Source organism: Brachyhypopomus gauderio, chromosome 2 (genome assembly GCF_052324685.1).
Source record: "Brachyhypopomus gauderio isolate BG-103 chromosome 2, BGAUD_0.2, whole genome shotgun sequence".
Classification (NCBI taxonomy): Eukaryota; Metazoa; Chordata; class Actinopteri; order Gymnotiformes; family Hypopomidae; genus Brachyhypopomus; species Brachyhypopomus gauderio.
Genome location: NC_135212.1, coordinates 13,017,212 through 13,025,037, shown reverse-complemented (window position 1 = coordinate 13,025,037; position 7,826 = coordinate 13,017,212).

The following is a 7,826-nucleotide window of genomic DNA, read 5'->3' as shown; positions in this document are numbered from 1 at the left end:
TTATCTACCTAGAAATTAAGCAAATGTAGAAAAATGGAGAGAGGAACTTAATGGTTTAGTTCAGAAACCCAAGACTTTCTGGAAAATAGCTGTAGGAAGATATTGATGCTCATTTTGGAAATTAACCTTTACACACCTCAAAGTTATGCAGGCATTCTGCCAAAGCAGATGTTCTTCTGAAGGCCTTCTCCAACTCTGAAGAACATCTCCCAACCCAGTATATCTTATAAAATACTGTAGTAAGGGAATTCCTGTGCAGCTGAGAGAAAAAAGTTATCATGGCCTCTGTGGACATCTCAGAAAATCATACATATTCCATAAAGAATCAGTGGTTGGTGTTGCCTTGATGTGAAAGTATGAGAGGGATCAAAGTTGGTCTTGAAGTTTTCACAGTCAGCATGTCGGCTGCCATCTTGCTCTCATGAGTTATTTAATGGGCTGTGGAAGGAGTGATGTGTGGCGCTCCTGAGGAATGTAAAGAGGGAGAGATGTACAGAGGGATGTAAAAAGAGGGATGTGAAAGAATAGACTGTCTGTTGATCCATGCACAGAAGTTGGATTTGGCTGTTCTGTGGAGCCATCATGTTCCTGTGAGTGAAGGATGTCAGAAAGATCTCATGAGTTTTCTGTTCTTCACTGCACACACCGCAGCAACAACATGCCAAACTCATCACCTCTGAAAATACCAGAGTTAAACAACTCCTCAAAAGCTGATCATCCAGAGCAGTTCAACCCACACACACACACACACACACACACACACACACGCAAACACACACAACTCTTATTTAAGGTAAGAATTGTTGGTGAAACTTTCAGTAGGTAAAGACGCCTGCTGGGTTTGGCAGAGATGGTCGGTAGTAAAGCAAAGTTGCTCCAGCCTTCTAAACACTAAAATGCACGTTTGAAAGTCATTTTTGTCATTATAAGATGATCCTAAAAAAATCTTCATCTCAAAACAATCACCACATCCCCCTCATCCTGAACATGAAGATTTAGATGAAGGAGTGCTGTATTAAATGTACACACACTGTATGTGCTTGTGTGTGTGTGTGTGTGTGTGTGTGTGTGTGTGTGTGTGTGTGTGTGTGTGTGAATAGAAGACAAAGAACTTTTGTGCTTTGAAAAGTGTCTGAATAGATGACAAAGAACTTTGTGTGTCCTTGTTAAATGAAAAATAGCTAATTTTTACACAGCAGTGACTGTAAATATTGTAGTCTGATCTGAGAAGTGCAAATGTAAAATGTTATGTCCCAAATTTTATTTGGAAAAAATATGGTAAAACAGAAAAGTGACATTAAGGTCTCTGGAGTAAAATGTATTAGGAGTTAAGTTCCTTAACTGTTCCTTAAGTGTCTGGTATAAGTTCCACCAGGAAGAGGGTGTAGTGATGTAGTGATTGAGAATGCTCAGAGATTAATTTAGAAGCTTCATTTTTGATATTCTTAATATCAAGGGTACTAGCATACTTGAAAATACAAATGGATGTCGCTGAGGGGACGTGACATTCAGTAACTTCTAATGCAAACAAACTATCCCAGGATCCTCTGTGTGAAGGTCTGGGCTGACATAGACCCTAGATTCTAAACACAGAAGATGTAGATGACGTCTGACCTCTTTGAAAAACTCCTGGATAAACCGTTCCTGTAAGAGCAGAAGTTGCAATAATATATATATATATATATATTATATACACACCAAGATGCTAATAGAATCATGGCATTTAAAACAGCTCCGTTTGTAAATAATGGTGTACAATTGAGAACATGACCAGTTAGTGAATGCTTTATCACCATAAGGGAAGCCTCTATTACTGCTGGATCATTTTGACTCAACATTTTGAATGTCATTGATGTTGCTTAACTGGTAAAGGCAAAGAAGAGAAAGCTCCATGTTGAAAGACCATAGCAGTGAAAGTTCACAAAGGTCTAAATGGAAAAAAAAAAAAAAAACTTCAAATCCACTGACATCAATAAACAAAACTTTTACTTTTTACCTTAAGAAACATGGCAACCTGACAACTGACTTTCACAAAGTACTCAAGTAGCTGCTGAGCTGCTGCAAGTAGTTAATAACCCTTAGCGGGAACGTTCCCAAAATCACAAAAAAACTGGCTTCAAGCTATGAAGCACCATGAGGGACTGGGGATAGGGCCGGATGCAGGTGCAAGTCTCAGAGCAAAAAAGATGATTAATTGAAAACGAGAGTAGAAGACACCTAGGAGCATTCTTACATCAATGTACACATCCAAACGTGGTAGGCAATAAGCGACAAGTCACCACACAAACACAAAGGCACATGGCCATCATCTAGGCGAGAGGGACGGGGAGATGGACATAAGCTACTCTAGAAAGAGGTTTGGATTTTTTCAAAGTACAGAAGCTGCCTTATAAAAGGTATTAAATAGCAGGCTTGAGTACTGACTCCTCTACCATGAGAGTTCTGGTCAGTTCTGGTATTGCTGCTTTTGACACTGCACAGCACTGAATAATTCTATTCGGGTCAGAACAGCTAAGCGGGACTATCAGGAACTGTGTGTAAATGATTTAAGTCATATTTATAAGGTTCATAGTTTGTCAGGATCAGCAGTTAATAATTTGATGGGATGGTTGTAACATGCAGAATCAGCTATCAGGGTTTGTTTGTTCATTCCCTTTATCTTCTCACTAGACCAAATTCTACAAGACATCAAAATGTCAGAGTTATGCAGATGATATGCAAATATAATTGTCTCTCTAACCTCATGATTATGGAACAGTAAAAACACTTGTTTGGAGTACATAAATAACTAAACAGGTTATGATGTTTCGCAACAGAGAGGTGTCTTTAAAAATTCCTGTACCTTTAGGGTCAATAGCTATAAGAACTAAAGGTCTACTTAGAAATATTGACATTTTAATACACAAACATCTCATCTTCAATACAATAATTAAAGATGAGCCAAGGGTGAAGGTGACTAGGAGAAGCTCCCTAGGCGTGGTGTAGGATGAAACCTTGGGAGGACTCCAGACTAAAAACGGAAGCCATCAGTCAGGCCAAGCAGTCACAGTCCCTTCAATGAGGATATTATCTCTCAGGTAAAAGTCAGCACCGGCGTGTCCACTGGTGGCATCAGCACATTCATTCACAGAATCAGCATGCACTAGCAAGCCAGACCAGTTAATGGAATTGGATCTGGCTCAGGCAGGTTAATCTATAGCAGCATAACTAAAGGGAGGGGCCTGGAAGTGACCACAGTCATGAGGGTCACTGAGACGTTGCTTTACACCCAAATCATTATCACAACTAGAGTGAACACATGACATGGCTGGATGACAGAATCAACATCTCAGCTTACCAGAAGACTCAATGACCCTTGAGCTTCACACCAAATGTATGTTCATATGTAGTTGAAGGAACTAAGAGAAATCCAGCATTTTGAGTGTGAGATGGGTTATGGTACGCAATGAGTTCACTCAGACATTGTGGGACAAGACCATTTAACACATAGTGTTGGTCAATGTGGTTTCAGTGCTGTGGTGGGGTCTAAATTCACAGTGAAAACTCAACATCTCTGCAAAAATGACAGTTGTGAGGAAAGTACTCTCTAGAACTTTTGCAATAAAGGACAGATTAGAGATAGTCCTATAGAGATGGCCTATAGTTAGTTCATGTGGATTAAGACCAGGTTTTTTTATAATTAATGCCTGCAAGTTTACATGATTTGGGGATGTAGTCTAGGTTCAGAGAAGAGATAATTATAGTGAGCAAAGGATTTATATTACTGGCAGTAGAAGACGAGTTGGTACAGCATCCAGCATACATGTGGAGGCTTTAGAAGAAATCACTCTCTCGCTCTCACTCAGATCACGATGGCACCACCTTGTCTGTGGCTTCACGGAGACGATTCTCAACATCCCCAGTTATTCACTTCAGCTCTTCAGTAGCAACAGGTAGATCATCGTTGGACACATCCTGTAAAGCGGCTGTGGTAGCAGATGTAACATTGTTTACTTTGATATCAGGATAGCCAATGAATACAATCGTTCAAACACACAACTCGTATCTTATGAGGGAGTGATCAGAACCTGCTTCACTTTGAGGAATCTGGCTGTCAATACCAAACAATAAGACCAAGTTTAAAGTATGGTTATAATTTTGCATAGGCCCCCCTCCACATTCTGAGTGATTCCATTGAATTAAGAATAGCGTAAAGGTAAATTTTAAAAGAATCGTGTGCATTTTGAAAAGTGGATATTAAAATCATCAACTATAATTATGTTATCAGCCGATAGCACTTTATTAGACAGGGGGGCAGTAAAGACAAATTAACATAATTGATGCTTTCTTAGTTGGGTACAAATTGGACACAGTGAAAATGAGGTATTCATCAGAACTAGTAGTAACTTGTAGTCTGATTTTTGAGAGACGCCTATATCGGAGTCATATAGCGACAACACCTCCACGACCATTTGGACGGGGGTTATGGACATATCTATAGCCAGACTGAATGCTTTGTTTATGGCCACAAATCATTCTCTCTGTACAGAGAAGGTCAGAAACTTGAACACATGACAGCAACCTAGGATTCAAACAAAAGAAAATCCTTGACATCAGAACACACACAGTTATCACCACACCATCACAATCAACGGTGTAACTGAGGTGGTCCTTGACTATATTCCTCAGAGAATCACAGCTGATGAAGTAAAAGTATATTTTGTTAACCTCTACCCAAGTACCAATGAGTCCATAATTACTATAATTACTTACTGTACAAGAATGTGGTACTCAGAGTGCACCTAAATGAACAGGACACACTCTACCGCATCATCAATACAGCTCAAAGCATCAGTGGGTTGCTGTTTCCATCTTCAGAAGAAATCTATAGAACCCACTGCACCCACAAAGCCACTCGCATCTCCAAGGACACAACTCACCCAGCGACAGAATCTCTATCCTCCTGCCATCTGGAAAATTCTATAGAGCCCTGTATACCTGAAGAGCCAGACTGAAAAACGATTTCTTTCCCCAGAGCTGTTAATTTTCTTACCACCATCTTGCTTGATGCCCTCCATCATAACTGTGACGGGGTGACAGAAGCAGCAGTCGTGGTATACACTGCCATGGTTTCTTTAATATCCATAGAACAGTTCAATACAAGTGAGAAAGCAAAAGAGCACAACACACAAACGGCATGAGGCAGTACACAAGCACAGAGTCACTAAACTTGGCTCTCAGGAAGAGGTGCAGCAGAAGACGTCTCCAGCAGGCACAAGGAACCAACAGCACTGGCTTGTGGGCTTAAATCAGGGCGTGAGACTGATGTGGAACAGGTGCAAGTGATTAGTGAATAAGTGGGTGAGGTAGACTGTGGGAGTGAACGGGAGGTGGAATGAAGTGGAGTGGGCGGCTCCCCTGTGGGGTTGGCCCCGCCTACCATGACAATTACACCTTTCAATGCTCTGAAGAACAAACGTCAGCCCATTCTCAACACACCCATGTACAATCCTATATGTCCTATGTGCATTTTATTAAAATGTTTATATTTTCTAAATGCAATATCTTGAGGTTTTATTTCTGTAGCACTTCATAACCTACAGCAACCGTGATGGGATAAAGTGGGTGTAACCTACAGCAACCGTGATTGGATAAAGTGGGTGTAACCTACAGCAACCGTGATTGGATATAGTGGGTGTCATAACCCGACCCCAAGATCTCCAAGTATCAAAACTCCCAACACCACTTGCCCTCATCCTCCCCTAATTGCTAGTCTACACCTATTTCTGGTTAGCACAGACTATAGCACTTAGTCACATTCTCACACTCATTGTGAAGTGTTGCTGACAAAGCTGTTTGAGAAGCATATTGAGCCTCTGTAGCCCATCATCGGTTTATCTGGTTCCTTCACTTTGTCTTTTGGCCTCTGTGCTTTTACCTGATTCTGATTATCTGCTGGTATTTTGACTTGGACTGTTTTTGTGATTCTGCTGGCTATGACTATGACTATCACCAAAACTTCTGCAAGTGTCTGTGTTCTAAAACGCTTCTGGCATTACAGATTGTTTGGAAGATGATTAGATTAAATAATGATTAATTAATGAACAGCTGAATTAATTTGTATTTCTTCTTGTTTTATAAAACTTTCTTACTTTATGAATCTATAACTTTGCCTCAAACTATTTCTCAGGGTAATTATGCAGTGGCAGTAAATGTATCTTGCATCTTGTATCAAAGGTAGTGCTGACATCTAGAAGTAATATGACAGAGAGTGCAGCTGAGTCACTAATAACTCATAAATCATTTAAACCTAAGATGTCTTGTTATATATCTGTGGGAGTCCTAAGAACTATGCTTAAAATTGATTTAATGATACTGGCATTATGATAAACATTTAACTGAAAAGAATTCAAACAAAACTACCTGCACTTTGAATTGCTGTTGTGTATGAAAGATACCATATAAAAAAACCGTCGTGCCTTGCCTTAATAATTTCAGTGAGAAATTGAAAGTTAGATTGCTCTATAGTTACTAAGCACTGAGGAGTCATATCACTATATGCCCAAAAGTGGCTGTTTTAAGATTATGTGGATTTCTTGTCCTGGTATAGAAAAAAAACTGTTTTTACAAGCATATCTGCATTAAGTAATGAACTGATGAATGCAGGCCTAGGTGTTGGGAGAATACATGTACTGCAGAATGGGGCCCGACATTAATAACAGGCCTGCTGGTTCAATAGCCAAACCACAATCAATCCATATGTGCACAGTTCTAATTGGCCAACAACTAGGCTCACGTACTTTTATGGTCAGCAGATTTTAGGGCAGGAGGTCTGAGGTATTTAATAAACATTATCTTCTGTTATTTTGAATCTGCAGGACCAGGTGGGCTGATCTGAATACTGCAAGCAGCTTGTCTGAAGGTACGTAGGTGGTGGAGGAGGAGACCAGAGAGGTGTAGTGTTCTTCTCAGAATGAGCAGATGGAACCGGATTGAGATTGTTGGGAAGACTGGAGGTGGAGAGGACCTTGGCTTTTATTTCCAACAGCTATTGGCTTTAATTTATTTCCAATGGCTTTTCCCAGAATGCTCTGGTAATATCGGCAGCAAACAGTGCAATTCAGCTAAACTGTGCAATTAAACTTTGGTTTGCTAATGGCAGAGCACAGCTCATGGCAGTCTTACATCAGGCTTATAAAATGTCCAGCACTTTTGCACAGAGAAGATCATTCTTGGTGACACAGTGGTTTGCAAGTATGAAAACATGTAATGGATTTTGTAGGGATGCACAAGGTTCGTATTGAACTGAATCCATTATTTTACTTTCTTGAGCGTTTCTCATTTTACTTCCTCACTGTGTGTCTTTCATGAGTGGATTCCACTCTGAACGTATCCTACACAGTACAGCCACGTTATCTAGAGACCACACTTTAACTGCTGCTAACTAAGGCGTAGCAGTTTTGCATTTCTCTTAGTATGTCAGGAAGAGAAATGACCAGAGAATGGAATAGATGGAAAGAGAGGGAGGGTGAACGAGAGAGGGAAGAGAGAGGGAGGGGAAGATGGAGGGGGAAGAGAGGGAAAGGGGAGAGAGAGAGCATGTCCTTTCCAGTTATGATGCTTTACTACATGTTCAGGTTATGGAGAAAAGCCCCCTGTCCCCTCTGCTACTGTGACAGACCCTCTGAGTTCATGTTCACTGGTGGAATCCATTGTTTGACTTATTTGTTTTGCACAAAGACTACTCTTCAATTATAGATTGTCCCTCTCTCCAATTTTATGGTTTGTGTCCTTTGTAATTTTATTTGTTCATCTGAGGTAAAGTAAGTCTCACATTTGACTTGCAG